Source organism: Lissotriton vulgaris, chromosome 2_1, assembly GCF_964263255.1.
Source record: "Lissotriton vulgaris chromosome 2_1, aLisVul1.2, whole genome shotgun sequence".
Classification (NCBI taxonomy): Eukaryota; Metazoa; Chordata; class Amphibia; order Caudata; family Salamandridae; genus Lissotriton; species Lissotriton vulgaris.
In genome coordinates, this window is record NC_141687.1 from 29,011,483 (window position 1) to 29,028,203 (window position 16,721).

The window sequence follows — 16,721 nt, forward strand, 5'->3', positions numbered from 1 at the left end:
GCCGCACAGGGAGTAAAGCAGAGGTCACGGGTACAGAGGCAGCCTGGGCTGAGGCTTTCAGAGTCAGAAGGCAGGAAAAAAGGCTCGATGGCAGAATTCAGGGCCTACTTCGCCAGAGCTGAAAAACGTGTAGAGTACACCACAAAAAGACGTTGGCATAGCATACTTAGGAACGGAGTATTCAACCCATTCAGGGTGGGTCTGAAAGAGGACATATTAACGTTGGACGCAAATGTATTTGCGTCTTCATAGCTGGCACAGGAGGGAAGTTACATGCACTTCAAGCTGGTACATGGAGACGGTGGGGTACACGTTAGGGAGCATTACTTGACCATAAAATTTATATTTCCTCAGTACGGAGGGGTAATCAGATAACTCAGAATTCATTCAATTACCTTGCTAGCGTGCATTTCACAGTTTCAAATTAATGTCCCCACATTCAGTGGATAATAAAGCTCACGTTGTTCAAACTCGAGGTGGCGTGCTAGTGATCTAGCAAAACGCGTCATCCCAGCTTTTTAAGTCATGTGTGCTTAACATTGTATAGTTTATCACATTCAGTGTTTAATGTATCCCACATTTTTTAAAAACTTAGGGCAGCGCTCTAGTTTTTTAGTGAGAAGCGTCATTCCCGATATTCCGGTCACGTGAAACTGACACGTCACACGTCTCGGACGTTGTGACGTCACGAGGAATCCCTACTTTGTTCCTGTAGTTCCCCCCCGAACACTAACATTCGGACCGGGGCGGACCTACCTAGGTGTGCAGACCAGGAACGAACGATACGGGAAGTGAGTATTTTCTTGTGGGGCGCTTAGCATTTTGCAAATGACGTAGGCGCTCGTACTTATGAGCCCGAATCGTACTCCGGAGCCTTTTGTTTGCACAAACTTCTGAGCCAGCATTTTCTGGTTTCTGTTTCTTATTTAGATACCCAAACGTCCTTCCTACCACCTGTGACCCCATGGTGCAAGTCACTTTTTGGAAAAAAGTAAGCCATCTCTCTCCGTGATATTTGTTGAATCCAGTTGCATGCTTCTTTCCAGCTATAGAAACCGCATGCATTTCTTGGGGGCACATGGTTCTGGGTTAATCTACAGAAAGCATGCCCCGTTTTTATTTTATGAGCTGTCAATCCTCGTTCTGCGCATCAGTTAGTACTTAGAAAGTCCTGAGTACAACGAAGCCCTAAATTAAATTAAATTAACAAACTACATTAAAAAAGTTTAATAGAACTGGCAAAGTGAATTTCACTATTGCCACAGGCAAAAGATTGGATACTTACTCTTTATTGCAAATATGTTATTCCTTCAATTTCACTGAATATACGTTTTTGTAAAAACATATAGATCATACTGGTTAGAAGAGATTAGTCATCTTTGTAATGTGTGCTTAAGCTGCTATTTGTACTTATCTGGATTAAAGTTAGGACATATTGAAAGAATGTTTTTCTTTTACGGGTTGAAACTAGCATAAAGGTCTTTTGAAACTACGCAAGACCACTGGGTATAACCGTGAGTTGTACAGTATATTTCACAGGTTAGGGTGTGCCTTAGCGTGTGCATACCACCGTGGAATTTTTTCTAGATCCTGACGAATGCTTTGCTAATAATGCATTTAAGCAGAAACATGTTGACCATTTCTAAAAAAAATTGGATGCTACCAGCCACTTTACAGGACTGACTTACATCCATTTCACGCTTTTATCAGTATTTGGGCAGCCTTTAATAAAATATTGGATGGTCCATTCCCAAACTCTTTTTAATTATCACCTTCACACTTCACTATCTTTGCACACACGCATAGAACATTCTGCTCCGATGTAAGTCAGGCATGGAAGCATACCAGGGAAGCATTCAGCTTCTCTGGTAGAACGCTATGATGAAGCATGTCACCGACCAGGTCGGTGAGTGAGGGTTCTTTTAACAAACATTCTTGATGTTCTTTCCTTTAGCCTTTAGAGAATAACTATTTCATGTTTATCTCTGAGTCACTCTTTTGTTGTTTAATAGTAGTTTACAGGGTGTACAAGAGTGCCTTTTTTCTCTCCCTGTCTTGTTGTTTAAAGTACTCTCTGAATCCTTCATCAGGTCTAGGCTTGATTCTTCATGTAGACCGGTGGTTCCCAAAGGGAGCGTTGCGGCACTCCGGTGCGCGGGTAAAAAAATGGTTGGGAGCCACGGCCAACTGCCAATTAGGTCAAGGGAGCCATGGGTCAAAAAAGTTTGGGAACCACTGAAGTAGGGGGTTTCCATTTCCCCATAGTTTATGTAACACAATATCCCCAACAAGCAAATAACAATAAATGTCACAGGACTTAGTCTTGTCGTAACGGGGGTTTGTTGGTTTGTTGGTTGCCAGAACTTACTGCAAAGAGGGAGGGCCCTGCCCTGCCTCTACCTGCCACTGACGGGCGCCTCCTGGGGGATAGAGTCCCCGGAGTAAAATGTGGCATGCAGGTAGCTGGAAACGGCTCCTCCGCCGGGCTGATTGAAAAAGCCTCCGGGCGCGGCTGAATCACGTTGGTGTTGAATAGCTGGAAACGGGCTCCCCGCAGTTGAGGGAGACAAGAGGCCTGCGACACAGCAACACCACTGCCGCACTTTCTGCTGGCACAACAACTGACTCACTGGTGAGACAACTGTTCCAGCAGCAGGATAATACTGTCAGCTGGATCTATATGAAGCAGATGGCCTTCTGACGGGTATTGCTGCAGGACAGACGTCCTTTCACTTCATCCCCACTGATCCTGAAGCCTACCGATCAGGAAGGGCGGGAGAAAAAGAAAAATTTCCCCCACAGTGTTGCGCCAGATTGTAACGAGCGCTAGAGACTTGAAGCTCCCGCTCGCGATCGCAGAATCACCTGTGGCCATTCCAGCTGTGCACGCAGGGTTACTACGGCTATCTGCTCACCCGGGGCTTCTATTTTGGGTCATCTCTTGCTCAGGGGGGGCAGCCCTATGGGCGCCCGCCTTCTCAGGCTTTTCAGCTGCTTGTCCTTTGCCTGGGGTGACACGTTGCGGGGAACCACCAGTCCTCGCCGCAGCCTCTCCTCCGCGATTCCTGCATGCCCAAGCCTCCGTGTACGCCCCTAGTAGAGGTAGTTATACTCCGGTACTAAGGCTAGGATTAGATATGCTAATAGGTGAGAATAAACAGATGGATCCCCTCCATCTTGAAGTGTTGGTACACGAGCCACCAGTTGAATTCTTTGAGATTTATCACCGGTCGCTTTCCCCCATCGGCTTTGTCCACCAGAAAAATATTGCTGAGGAAACCGTTGGGATGCAAAACCATCCGACAAATGGTCGCCTTCCGCAATAACGCGGCCACCTCATCGTCGACCTGTTGCGCATCCGCTTCTGAAAAAACAATGGGGCCTGGATAACTGGTTTGCCGGGGAGAATCATAGAACTCGATGTGGAAACCTGTACCGTTCTCAAAACCCACGCGTCTGACGTAATCCGAGCCCATGCCTCCCGGAAACGCTCCAGACGGCCCCCGACACACACCTGGTCTGAAGGTATAACACTCTCCGGTGGGTCCGTTGCCGACTGCGTTGACCGCCACGTCCTCTGAAGCGCTGCCCTCGTGTAGGATAAAAGTTGTTGTAGTTTGCCTTGTCCCTTGCCAGGATTTTGTTGACCACCACAGCCGGTCGCGCTGCCCCTACTGCGACCAGCCACTTGAGAGAAACGTGACTGGAAAACTCTTTTAATACTAGACTGAGCCTTATCTAGCGAGGTGAAGGTTGCCACGAACTTCCCCAACTCCTTGACGAAGGGGTCGCCAGAGAGGCCCCCTTGTGCCACTGCTCACGCCTCTGAAGAGGCTAAATCGCCCAATTTCAAGTCGAGCTTAATTAAAAGGGAGCGCTACGCTCTGTTGATAAAGCACAATTAGCATTCCCTAAAAATATAATAGGCAGTTGAGCCCAGTTTGAGAGAACTTCCGGGGATATGACGGAGCCTGTCACCTTGGCCTCCTCCACCATATCTAGGATCTTTGTCAGGGGCCTTATTGTGTCAAGGAGTTTATCCTGACAGGAGCGCCAGGAACGATCAATACCCTTACGAGGGTCCTTCATGTACTTGGCCAAGAAGGTGGCCATCTTGGAGTCCAGTTCCAGGGTCAGTCCTACTTTCCCGTCGAGCAGGGGGCAAGGTCACTTGGCTCTCAGACATCCCCGGGCCTCCTTCTCCATGGGTTTACGGAGGCGGCCCGCCACAAACTTGGCCACCTTTTCCCCAGGTGCCCAGGCTGCTGACAGTGGATGAATGATTTCATCCGGGTCCAGCATGCCCGTGCTGCCCTTCAGCAATACGGCCGAAGAGGTGGACAGGCGCCAAGACCGTTTGGACCCATCTTCATCATCCGTGTCCTCCGGTGTACCCCCATCAGGGGATGGCGAGGGCAGAGAAGCGGTCGCCACAGGGTCTGAGGGCGGAAGGGGAGCAGGGATGGTGTGATTGTTTTCGCAAAAAAAAGGGCGCTTTAGCCACTCAAATGCATATTTGTCCACCCCCTGCACCCCTTCTGGTCCCCCCTCCATGCAGGATTTCTTCGGGGCAGGGGGGCTCTCCCTGGGAGACGGGGCAACCTTAGAGGGTGTAGCTCCTAAATTCCCCAGCCCAATTTTAGCGCATTCTGCAATAATCCGATTGGAAAGGCCCTCCTCCATAGGACCAACAACCTCATTTACACACCTGTAAATGGAGTTGTCCACCGCATCAAGGAAGGAATGTCCAAAGGTAGGTACTGCTGCACCTCCTCCTCATAATATTCCCCTTGATCCATGATATACCCAATAAGGGGAAACCCAGGACCCTAAAACACAAATGGGGAAATACACTTTCAGGTGATCTGTCCGTGACAGAGCAAATATGGGCAGGCCAGAGGTCTGCAGACTTTTTAGGCGTTCAAAGAAACGCTTGCCAAGGTGGCACCAACCTCCAGTGTGCGCAGTACCTCTAATGTAGACCGGGACTCGTCCCGCCACCCAGCGTGCACTACAACAACTGCCGTCAGGACTGTCAACAATTAAAAGTGCCCAACACGCCCGCAGGCGTTCACCGCGGCAGCGCCGCAATACAGACCCCCAGCGGGGCGTAGTATGTTAATAACTGCGGGCAATACAACCCTGTAGGGCGTCAAGGTGTGGCGGCAAAATGGGGGACAAGGCTTGCAGTCTGACAGTCTCGCAGCGCGGCTCCTCAGACTGAGGCGACCGCGTCGTGAGAACAGCGAGACGCGCGAGCTCCCCCGAGCGGCTAGCGCCGCAGTAGACAGTGGGAGAACAGTCGCAAAAGGAGCTCGGACGCTCCCGGAGCTACTGGAAATCTGTTGAGAAAAACCAAAAGCCAAAATATATCAACAATGACACAACAGAACCCCCAACTCCCAGAGAACACTGCAATTCTGAAAAAAAAATAGTCAATAATAGTTCAAACGCAAGAGAAACAGAGAGAGGCACTTAACTGGCTGCAAAGCAGCGAAGAAAGAGTAGGGTCAGACAAGATTCAGGGACTATTTGCATGGCATGAACACTGTCAAAGGACTGAGGATGTGGCAACCCTCTATGAGCTGATGGGAGTTGAAGTTGGAACATGGACTTGTGTTTGTTTTCTTTGGCACAAATGATCGTTTTTTCCCTGTTTGTTTTTTGGGGAAAGATCAAGTTAACATGTTTTTGGGCTGCTGTGTTTTATGTATGGAATAAAGCGAAGCAAGATGATAGCATAATCGGAGCCTCCGGTCCTGACATAGAATTGGGACTGATAACGTATAGTTCTATGTATTATATATGTATATTTATGTATAATGTGCTTTTATGGTCTAACCTTTTTTAACCGAATAGAGATAAAGAAAGACAATAGAATAAGTCTGTATCAGCCCAAAAACTAACAATCAATCTCCCATTCAGTCTATAGCCATACCATGAAAATGTATTAATTCACCCTCCCAAATAATAGAAAATGCTGCCCTCACACACAGAGGCACAAACATGACAAAGCAAGAAAACACATGGAAAGGGATTTCACTTTTATAAAACGAGACACATCAAAAGTTATGTTTCCAGAATAAGGCATAGAGTTTTATTTGTGTATCACTCTCTATCAGAAATGCTTTCCCAGATGTTAAATGAACAACGTTCAAATGTTTTCAGAGATATATATATATATATATTTACACACATATACATATTTTTCAACAAACGCCCAAAAGCTTGAGAATGCACTTGACAGCCAATGAACACCCTTCGGTATTAATTCAAATTTGGAAACCAGCATCTGTGTTCCAGGTTAACCCCTTCGATGCTCATGACGAGCTCAGCTAGTCATGTAGCACAGTGCTCCTGTGCTCATGACGAGCTGAGCTCGTCATGACCACACCCGTTTTTATCGCTGTCCAGCACAGTAGAGGAATAGGTGCAGCATCGATGTGGTTAAAAGTCTTTATTTACCAACGCCTTTTAAGGCTCCAACCTCTTCTTCACAGGCAGCTTGAATCTACGGCACAAAGGTTCCAATTAGTTACATGCTTTGTTTATATGTACACCCCCAGTGGCTACGCTTAGTGCGATCTATTTTTAAAACATGCTGGGACATGTGGTCCACATTGGATCAGTTATTACTCTCAGTGAGTTCTGTGTCACAGTCTTCTCTTTATAGGTTTTGACATACCCCCAGTGGTCCCCAGGATACAGCTCAGGTTAATTGATTCACATTGGCTGTGCTGCTAGAGTGGTTTCGACACAGTTCCAGACCACGCAGCCTCTCGTCTTCCGGGATGGTGCAATTCTCCACGGCAGGGCAGCCGTGTGGTAAATTATTCAACAAACACCCAAAAACTCCTGTCTTTTGCAGGGGTGAATAACTGTCTAATATACTAGAGTGGTCACGCAGTTTTTCTTCTAGAATCGATATGTTTTGAAAACAATCATAAATATTTTGAAACTAATCATAAATAATTTTCTAAAACAATGCGATTATGTACATCGGGCCTGTTGGCGAAGGGTGAAAAAAAGTGGTGACTCTTATTAATTATGCAGTTCCTGAGGACATGTTTCTGTACGTCAGGTAGAGGGATTATGATAAAATATTAAGAGCCTGGTAAAAGGTCACCTGTTTAGAACTGTGTGCTTAACACTGTCATGTGGAAGGTACAATGTATGTAAAAGGGGGCATACATGACAGTATTAGCCTAAAGGACATGACACCCACTCCTCATAAAAGGTCAACAGGGTCAGCTAAGTAATAATAAAGTTCTTAATGACCAACTTTCAGGCACCACTGATCTGGTATGCTATTATAGCACCAGGAGTCAGAGTGTTTGGGGTGGGGGAGGAGGGCCCTAGAACGTACGATGCCATAGCGCTGACAGTTGGTCATCAAGACAAATACATATTGTTTTGGTATGCCTCCGCACACTGAGGTGTGAATGGTAAATCTCCTTACGTGGAACATCAGGGGTTCGGGAGAGCCTTGTAAGTGTAGGCAAATACTTTCATATCTTGATCAACATTAAATTCACATTGCTATGGTACAGGAGACGCACTTTGATCGGCACCGCACTCCTGGCATCGCCAGTAAGTGGGCCACAGACCAAGTTTGCTCATTGTACTGACGTACCATAAAAAATAACATACGGAGCTATACCTACCAATCTGCGTCCTGAGCCCAAGTATCCCGAAGTATATCCAGTGGGATCGCTGCGTGTGCCCTGACCCCCATATACAACCAGCGCACTAGGTGTCCCCCCGCCCCCATATAATAAAGCAAGTAGACCATTTCATGTTGCGCAGGTTGGGTTCGTTGTGGTGCCCAGGTGTTTAGAATGTAGTGCGAGATCGTGGCATGTAGTAAAATACAATTTTAATTTGTAAAAAGGAATCATGATTAACAGATTATCATCACCAAAAAAGGTTCCCACCTCCACGACCCCCGCCTCCGTCAAGGGGCTCAGCACGTCTTATGTTAGCCTGCCTTGATGCGTCAGGATACCTAATAAGGGAATGTTCGTCGCATATGGCTTTACCGATGAGGTGTAGGACAATGCTCCTCTCCAGCACAATAAGGCCGTGTGCAGGAGCGGGTGGCAATCCGGAGGAAGCTGCCTCTGTGGTAGCAACAGGGAGTGCAGCTCACCCCATGCCAGTCTCTCAGGTGTATAATCAATCTCATGGAGGTTCCTACCGGCCACCCAATGTGAGAGCCACTGAAGTTGACTGGCATAATAATATCCCTGGAAATCTGGGACTCCCAGGCCCCCGAGTCAGTCCCCAACTGGAGCTTGCAAAGGCTAATGCGACCATTACCCCAGATCAGAGTAGTTAGTATAGTGTTGAGTGTGGTAAACACTTCTTGGGGGACGGTCACAGGTAAATTTACACAATAATACAAGAGGCGGGGGAGCATAACCATCTTGGAGATTGCGACCCGGCCCAAGACGGATAGGGGCAGGGAGATCCAAAAGCCCATGCTGCCCCGGAGCCGGGTAATGGCACGTTTAATATTACCATCAATTTGGTCGTCTGGTGATCTATATACCTGGATCCCTAGATATTTGAACGGGGTCTGTGCGACCGGCATCTCGTGCGTCCCAAAGCGAAAGGGAGGCGGGGTGTAGTGCCTCCTTGAAATAAAAGCCTGTCGATTTTGCTGGGTTGATGGCCAGGCCCAATACTTCCTTGAAGCGGCAAAAAATATCATAGAGAGCAGTGTGATCCGCTTCTAAGTCCCTGAAGTACAACAAAATGTCATCCGCGTATATGGATATTAAGTTATGCGTACCCCTTATCGATATATACACATCTGCGCTTCGTGGGCCCGGAGCGCTATAGCCAGAGGTTCCAGTGCCAGTACAAATAAAATTGGGGACAGGGGGGATCCCTGTCGGGTGACCCTGTGAACCAAGTAACTATCCGACACGTACCTGCCCGTACGTGCCCTGGCCGAGGGGTCTGTGTACAAAAGTCTAATCCACCTTAGAAGGGAATCAGGGAGGCCAAAGCGCCTCAGGACATCAAACATAAACATCCATGATAGGGAGTCGAACGCCTGTTTTCAATCCAACGCTATACAGCCTGCTCAGGAATATTCCTGTGGCGTGCTTGTCGTGAGGGCATGCAGTCTCCGAATGTTCAGGGACGTGCTCCGTCCCGGGAGGAACCAACACTGATCCCGATGTACCAGCGTAGTTAGGTGTGGTTGTAAGCGCAGGAGTATGGCCTTACTCAGTATCTTATACTCCGTAGAGAGCATTGATAAGGGCCTATAATTATCCATGTCCAAGATATCCCTTCCGGGCTTAGGTATTGATATAACCAGAGCTTGCATCGTTGTAACCGGTAGATGGCCCTCCGCAAACGCTGTTCTGAACACCTTATCCAGGATAGGCACCAGGGTATCTAGGTATGTCGCATAGAACTCCACCAGGAGTCCATCTATACCCGGAGTCTTATTGCGATAAAGGGACCTAACTGCGACCCGTATTTCATGTTGCATGATGGCCCCGTCCAATTCCCTCTGTGTGTCCTCTGACAGGGCCGGGAACGGGAGATCCCACAGGAGCGCTGACACACATTTTGGGTCTCCCAGTCAAAGGGAGCGTATAGCACTCTCAGGATGTCATGGAACGCTTGGTTAATCCCAGACTGCGTACAAACCAGATCGCCGGACACGTCATGTATCCGTGTTATCACCGGGGGTCCGGTAGATCCCGTACTAGGCGGGCCAATAGTGTACCTGATCTATCAGCCTCTGCGTGTTAACGGCATAAATATTCTTTGTAATCAATGTTTCTCAGCGTCTCCAATACTTCTGCATGATCTATATTCCCTTTCTGCAGTTGCTCCTTCTTCTCAGGATCTACACTTGCCTCCCTTTCCAATGTCTTAAGGCGGTTCTCCACCTCACAGAGTTTACTGTGAATTTCCTGTCTAGCTCCCACTAACTGGCCTATGGCAGCTCCCCGTACCACAATCTTCATGGCATCCCATACTACTAAGTTAGAAGAGGCAGAGTCCCAGTTTTCTCTGAAGTAATTGGACAATGTGTCAGAAAGCATCGCACGGAAGGGTCCATCCTCCAGGAGGAGCGGGTTAAGTCTCCAGGTAGGTACCGGGGTAGGCACCCTACCCCAATGGAGGCTGAACGACAGGGATCTGTGATCAGAGAAAGTTTTGGCTAGGTACTCTGGGCTCCCAATCCCAGAAATCAGTGACTGCGAGCACATAAATCGATCTATCCAAGTGTGGAGGTTGTGCACAGAGGAATAGAATGAGTATTACTTGTAATCTGAGTTCAAGGCACGCCATGCATCCATTAAACCCCAACCCTCCGCCCAATTTAGAAATACTTCAGACAGTCGTGAAGCTCCAGTCATTTGGAGGGGGGTGTGTGATCTGTCCAGATCCAAGCTCAGGACCATGTTCCAGTCTCCGCCCAATACCCAGGGGATATTTGCCCAGTCCGAGAGTGCCAAACTAACTGTGTGTAGGAATTTATCCTGCTCAAAATTCGGGGCGTAGATACTGCAGAGTACAATTGATTCGCCATCTAAGGTACCTTTCACCAGGATAAACCTGTCCTGCTCATCTGTTTTTCTCTCTATCTCCTCAAATGGCGTCCCATGTCTGACCCAGATAGTCTCCCCCCTGGAGAAAGCTGAGTATATCGTGGAGTAAACAGTACCCTTCCACTTTTTTTGCAGTTTCTGGGCCTCTGACACCATAAGGTGGGACTCCTGGAGGAAAGCAACCTGTGTGTGGTGTCTCAGCAGGAAGGAGTGGATTCGCTGTCTTTTCTGTATTGCCCCAAGCCCCCGCACATTCCAGGTAGTGAATCGGTAAGATCCAACCACTTCAGCCATAATCATTTATTGCCAAGCATAAGGGTGTCAGTGGGCTCACAGCGCAAACCCATATGACTAACGACCAGGAGACTACATATCCGAAAATTCCCTCCCAAAACTGAACAAACAAGGCGCAGCAATACAACACCTCCGGGCCAAACATGAGAACAGTAAACAAATAAGTCCAAGCACCAGTGCGTTCGCCAGTGGGGGGGTGGCCAAGCACTACTACAGTCATCTGTGTATTCACACCGGGTACCGCTGGCTCAACAGCATGCCGTCCTGGGGCACACCGTTGACATAAACATGTACTGCAGATACCCCTACCACATGAATCAGTAGACCCAACAGGGTCTCATTCAACCCGGGTCTCAACCACACATTCCATCTTACAAGTGCAAGGAAGCGGCGGGTATGTACATTATAATCAACGTTCAATACATAGTACCAAACCTATAGATATCTGTTTGTATTATGAGTCAACAAGAACAGCTATCAGTGAGAACAAAGTAAAGGATATCGGGCATTGTAGGAAGCCAGTCCATTCCAGACTGAGTCTTGTATTCCCTTAGTTGTCCAACATCTCATCTGCCGCTCGAGGTGTAACAGTAGGGAACAGGATCACACTGTTGTCCGAGTCCAAGTGGGCCGTACAGTCATCCGAGTCCATCGTTATCTTCCTTGGATCCTCTCTGAACGTGCCCACCATTGCTACGGCATCCGACTGGTCCTCCTTCTGTTGTTCCAGTTTCCCTATGCTCCTCCCTGCTTTAGGGGAATCCTCTCCATCTCGAACTGAGTCTCTTCCCGAACCACCGGCTGCTTTATCCTGAGTAGCGTCCTGACTCCTGTCGATGCCCATCACCTCCAGCCATTCCGTGACATCAGAAGGGCTCTCAAAGAAGTGTGTTTTTCTGCACTGGATGATCTTTAGTCGCGCGGGAAAAAGCAGTGCATATTTCAACTTGGCCCTTTGTAGTTTCTTCTTTACTTTCACATACGAGGAGCGTTGCTTCTGGTCCTTGTTGGTATAGTCCGGGTAGAGGGACACTCTTCGGTTTTCGAATTGGATTATGGACTTCTCACAGGCTTTCTGCAGAAGAACATCCCTATCTCAGTAATTAAGTATTCGCACTATGAGGGGGCGGGAAGGGCGGCCCGGTCTGGGCCTACCGGTCGGGATCCTGTGCGCTCGTTCTACACAGAAGTGTGGCGATAGACCCTCCATAGTGACGTTGTCCCGAAACCACTGCTGCATGAAATCCTCTGCATTGGCCCCCTCACAGCGTTCTGGAAGGCCTATGACGCGGATGTTATTGCGGCGATTTCGACACTCCGTATCCTCCACACAGTCCATGAGAGAGGCAACCTGCTGCTGTATTTGTTGGATAGAGGTGGAATGATCTGCCACCGTCGGCGTGAGGTCAGAAAGGGCAAGCCCTTGGTCTTTCACTTTGTCCGACAGTTTTCCATGATCTGCCTTTAACAACGATAGGTTTGTGTTTAGGGCCCCCAACTGGAGTTCCATTGCCGACCTGGAGTCCCTAATTTCTTTCAGGATTAGGTCCAGCTTGCTCTCTTGTAGGTCGCCAGCGTGATCCGATCCAGAGGCGCTCTGTGTAGTCCTTCTGTCTCCCATGCTCCCAGCATTACACATAGGCTCTTGACCACCTGGCCCCTCCGTCACCTTCACCCCCTTTCGCACCATGTTGTACTTTAAGTGCACGAGGCCGTATTCCGTGGGATGCGGTCCTTATGAGGAGAGCGAGCCCACCCCTCCGCAATGAAATATGCTTGAGGCCTCTTCCGGCCTCACCAGTTCCTCTACGGGTGGCTATTTGTCCCGGTCGATTCGCCCCTCCTTCAGGCTCCACACCGAGACCCCAGGACCAGTATGTACAATGGCGGGGGTGGCTCTCCTCAAAGTGTCAGCACTTCAGAGTCTAGTCGGGCGCCAGCGAGCTCCCACCACAGCTTCTCCCAGGCCCGCAGTTCCACACCCTCAGTGGGCGTCACACCACAGTTCGCCCCCTCGGGGCGCAGCCCAGAAGAGAATGGGGCAGCTCCCTCTCGCCGGCAATCTCGCCCCTGCATTCGGTCAGATTCTCATCAGCCTAGGCATTCCGTCTCTTCCGATGGACTCTTATATAGCAGGGTGGGGGTTCGTTCCCAGGATCCGTGCTGTCCCAACGACGCTCACTCTACTGCGTCACCGCACCAGCTCTGTCCCCTTCGGTTGCCTGGGTGTAGCAAGGGTTCTTTTCCTCAGGCCCCCGCCCCGACTCCTTTGCAGGTGCCGAGCGTCACCGCCATCGGAACTCAGCGATCACGGGCCGGCCCAGTCCCACAGCGGTCCTCGAGAGCCAGGTCCAGAGCCCGCCACCGCTCCGCGGGGCCGGAGTCACTCACAACTCGGGTTCTTGTGGCATCGCAGGGAAGTACCTCGCAGCCGGCTTCGGTCCAGCCCCGCAGCGCTCCGAGCACTCCGGAGCGCCGGGCCGATCACTACTGGTTCCGCTCTCGCCAGTCACTCCGGGCTCGCCTCTACTATGGATCCCGGATTCTTCTCGTCCTTGTGGAGGAAGGCCCGCTCCTCCTCCGGCTCACATTCTGGGCCAATTTCTGCACCTCGACGGGTCACCGTGTCACCGCAGGGCTCTGACGGTAGGTAGGTAGGTACCGGGGTAGGCACCCTACCCCAATGGAGGCTGAACGACAGGGATCTGTGATCAGAGAAAGTTTTGGCTAGGTACTCTGGGCTCCCAATCCCAGAAATCAGTGACTGCGAGCACATAAATCGATCTATCCGAGTGTGGAGGTTGTGCACAGAGGAATAGAACGAGTATTCCTTGTAATCTGGGTTCAAGGCACGCCATGCATCCAATAAGCCCCAACCCTCGGCCCAATTTAGAAATACTTCAGACAGTCCTGAAGCTCCAGTCATTTGGAGGGGGGTGTGTGATCTGTCCAGATCCAAGCTCAGGACTATGTTCCAGTCTCCGCCCAATACCCAGGGGATATTTGCCCAGTCCGAGAGTGCCAAACTAACTGTGTGTAGGAATTTATCCTGCTCAAAATTCGGGGCGTAGATACTGCAGAGTACAATTAATTCACCATCTAAGGAACCTTTCACCAGGATAAACCTGACCTGCTCATCTGTTTTTCTCTCTATCTCCTCAAATGGCGTCCCATGTCTGACCCAGATAGTCTCCCCCCTGGAGAAAGCAGAGTATGTCGTGGAGTAAACAGTACCCTTCCACTTTTTTCGCAGTTTCTGGGCCTCTGACACAATAAGGTGGGACTCCTGGAGGAAAGCAACCTGTGTGTGGTGTCTCAGCAGGAAGGAGTGGATTCGGTGTCTTTTCTGTATTGCCCCAAGCCCCCGCACATTCCAGGTAGTGAATCGGTAAGATCCAACCACTTCAGCCATAATCATTTATTGCCAAGCATAAGGGTGTCAGTGGGCTCACAGCGCAAACCCATATGACTAACGACCAGGAGACTACATATCCGAAAATTCCCTCCCAAAACTGAACAAACAAGGCGCAGCAATACAACACCTCCGGGCCAAACATGAGAACAGTAAACAAATAAGTCCAAGCACCAGTGCGTTCGCCAGTGGGGGGGTGGCCAAGCACTACTACAGTCATCTGTGTATTCACACCGGGTACCGCTGGCTCAACAGCATGCCGTCCTGGGGCACACCGTTGACATAAACATGTACTGCAGATACCCCTACCACATGAATCAGTAGACCCAACAGGGTCTCATTCAACCCGGGTCTCAACCACACATTCCATCTTACAAGTGCAAGGAAGCGGCGGGTATGTACATTATAATCAACGTTCAATACATAGTACCAAACCTATAGATATCTGTTTGTATTATGAGTCAACAAGAACAGCTATCAGTGAGAACAAAGTAAAGGATATCGGGCATTGTAGGAAGCCAGTCCATTCCAGACTGAGTCTTGTATTCCCTTAGTTGTCCAACATCTCATCTGCCGCTCGAGGTGTAACAGTAGGGAACAGGATCACACTGTTGTCCGAGTCCAAGTGGGCCGTACAGTCATCCGAGTCCATCGTTATCTTCCTCGGATCCTCTCTGAACGTGCCCACCATTGCTACGGCATCCGACTGGTCCTCCTTCTGTTGTTCCCGTGACGGACCCAGTTTCCCTATGCTCCTCCCTGCTTTAGGGGAATCCTCTCCATCTCGAACTGAGTCTCTTCCCGAACCACCGGCTGCTGTATCCTGAGTAGCGTCCTGACTTCTGTCGATGCCCATCACCTCCAGCCATTCCTCGACATCAGAAGGGCTCTCGTAGAAGTGTGTTTTTCTGCCCTGGATGATCTTTAGTCGCGCGGGAAAAAGCAGTGCATATTTCAACTTGGCCCTTTGTAGATTCTTCTTTACTTTCACATACGAGGAGCGTTGCTTCTGGACCTTGTTGGTATAGTCCGGGTAGAGGGACACTCTTCGGTTTTCGAATTGGATTATGGACTTCTCACGGGCTTTCTGCAGCAGAACATCCCTATCTCGGTAATTAAGTATTCGCACTATGAGGGGTCGGGAAGGGCGGCCCGGTCTGGGCCTAGCGGTCGGGGTCCTGTGCGCTCGTTCTACACAGAAGTGTGGCGATAGACCCTCGATAGTGACGTTGTCCCGAAACCACTGCTGCATGAAATCCTCTGCATGGGCCCCCTCACAGCGTTCTGGAAGGCCTATGACGCGAATGTTATTGCGGCGATTTCGACCCTCCGTATCCTCCACGCGGTCCATGAGAGAGTCAACCTGCTGCTGTAATTGTTGGATAGAGGTGGAATGATCTGCCACCGTCGATGTGAGGTCAGAAAGGGCAAGCCATTGGTCTTTCACTTTGTCCGACAGTTTGCCATGATCTGCCTTTAACAACGATAGGTTTGTGTTTAGGGCCCCCAACTCGAGTTCCATTGCCGACCTGGAGTCCCTAATTTCTTTCAGGATTAGGTCCAGCTTGTTCTCTTGTTGGTCGCCAGCGTGATCCGATCCAGAGGCGCTCTGTGTAGTCCTTCTGTCTCCCTTGCTCCCAGCATACACATAGGCTCTTGACCACCTGGCCCCTCCGTCACCTTCACCCCCTTTCGCACCATGTTGTACTTTAAGTGCACGAGGCCGTATTCCGTGGGATGCGGGCCTTATGAGGAGAGTGAGCCGACCCCTCCGCAATGAAATATGCTTGCGGCCTCTTCCGGCCTCACCAGTTCCTCTACGGGTGGCTATTTGTCCCGGTCGATTCACCCCTCCTTCAGGCTCCACACCGAGACCCCAGGACCAGTGTGCACAATGGCGGGGGTGGCTCTCCTCAAAGTGTCAGCACTTCAGAGTCTAGTCGGGCGCCAGCGAGCTCCCACCACAGCTTCTCCCAAGCCCGCAGTTCCACACCCTCAGTGGGCGTCACACCACAGTTCGCCCCCTCGGGGCACAGCCCAGAAGAGAATGGGGCAGCTCCCTCTCGCCGGTAATCTCGCCCCTGCGTTCGGTCAGATTCTCATCAGCCTAGGCATTCCGTCTCTTCCGATGGATTCTTATATAGCAGGGGGGGGTTCGTTCCCAGGATCCGTGCTGTCCCAACGACGCTCACTCTACTGCGTCACCGCACCAGCTCTGTCCCCTTCGGTTACCTGGGTGTAGCAAGGGTTCTTCTCCTCAGGCCCCTGCCCGACTCCTTCTCTGGTGCCGAGCGTCACCGCCATCGGAACTCAGCGATCACGGGCCGGCCCTGTCCCACAGCGGTCCTCGAGAGCCGGGTCCAGAGCCCGCCGCTGCTCCGCGGGGCCGGAGTCACTCACCCCTCGGGTTCTTGTGGCATCGCAGGGAAGTACCT

General features: G+C 50.1%; 1 protein-coding gene across 4 annotated transcripts in view; it reads left to right on the forward strand.

Moving 5' to 3' along the window:
- The first annotated feature begins 691 nt into the window (after positions 1-691).
- Positions 692-16,721, forward strand: part of LOC147729495 (adenylate cyclase type 10-like) — a 598,940-nt gene continuing 582,910 nt past the window's right edge. For 2 of the 4 annotated variants that reach the window (XM_086958438.1, XM_086958439.1), the window contains exons 1-2: positions 692-791; positions 931-991. The gene's annotated coding sequence lies outside the window, so the exon portion shown is untranslated. The remainder of the gene's footprint in view (positions 792-930; positions 992-16,721) is intronic. The other 2 variants (XM_086958441.1, XM_086958440.1) reach the window with 2 other exon arrangements.